The following is a 1,236-nucleotide window of genomic DNA, read 5'->3' on the forward strand; positions in this document are numbered from 1 at the left end:
CAGCAGCGGTTGTTCAGCGCTTCACCTGTGACACCTCTGGAGCTGCTGTTGCAGAAGGATGCGTCCTAATAGCTTTCTCATTGATTCGGCAGACTAAAACACGCAGGAGTCCTTGGATTCTCTGCAGAAACATCATCTGTCCCATCTGTCATCACCCCTGTCCGTCAGTCGAGCAGCTCATCCCTGAATCCCAGTGACTTGGTCTTTTGCTGCCACTGTGGCAGAGTGAATATTAAACAAACCTTCACCATCTGTCTGCTCACCACTCGCTCTCTCTGAAGTCACTGGAGGAGCACAGAGCAGCCAGTCCACCATCTGCTACACACTCGCTCCGCTCAGCCATCACTAATAATTAAACTATTGAGAGACTCCCGCATGGTCCCAAATCTGCCCCTGTACCACACTCCTCAGCCTTCATCTGCAGTGTTTCTGATCCGGCTCTTGAGCATCCTCAAGTGTCCTCTGAAACCTTTACTTACAGTTGTGTTCACAGTGATGGACTTACTATGGAAGTCTGGAGCTGGTACACTGAGACAAGTGTCAAAACACAGTTTTACGTAAGAATGCATATAAATATTTTAACCAAAATCTGAGCTGCACATTTCTGCTGTTAACTAACTTCACCTGAAAGACTTCCACTGCAAGCGCAGTGCTGTATCATGTGATGCTCAACAGCATATCACAGATACTGGTGATACAGTTTTCCTACCGTAAATATATCAAAACTGAATTATTGATTATTAATATGCATTGCTAAGAACCTCTTTTGGACAACTTTAAAGGCAATTTGATCAATATTTCGATATTCCTCCGAACAAACCACACATCAACATCATTATTCAGCTTTCAGATGATACATACATCTCAGTTTTAAAATTTGACCCTTATGACTGGATTTGTGCTCCTGGGTCACAAATGTTTCATTTTCATAGGAAATCCTGCCAGTAGTTTTTAACTTAAAGAGTAAAAACTGTTAGCAAATTTAGCTAATAGTTTCCAAATCTTGATTTTCTTGACTCAACATGCTATTAATGGAAAATCATTCAATGGGAATGAAGCACATTTCTTTAAGCAGTTTCTCTAAAAATAAATAGGAATAACTTAATCAATCTGGAAATTAAAGCACATGTTTTAGTTTGGTGAATCAATGAGACTGGTGGCAGCTGAGAGACATTATTCTACAGAAGCAGCTCCAGATCCTAATGTTTTTCAGCATCTTACACCATGAGCACTACA

The sequence above is a fragment of the Carassius gibelio genome, chromosome B11 (genome assembly GCF_023724105.1).
Source record: "Carassius gibelio isolate Cgi1373 ecotype wild population from Czech Republic chromosome B11, carGib1.2-hapl.c, whole genome shotgun sequence".
Lineage (NCBI taxonomy): Eukaryota > Metazoa > Chordata > Actinopteri > Cypriniformes > Cyprinidae > Carassius > Carassius gibelio.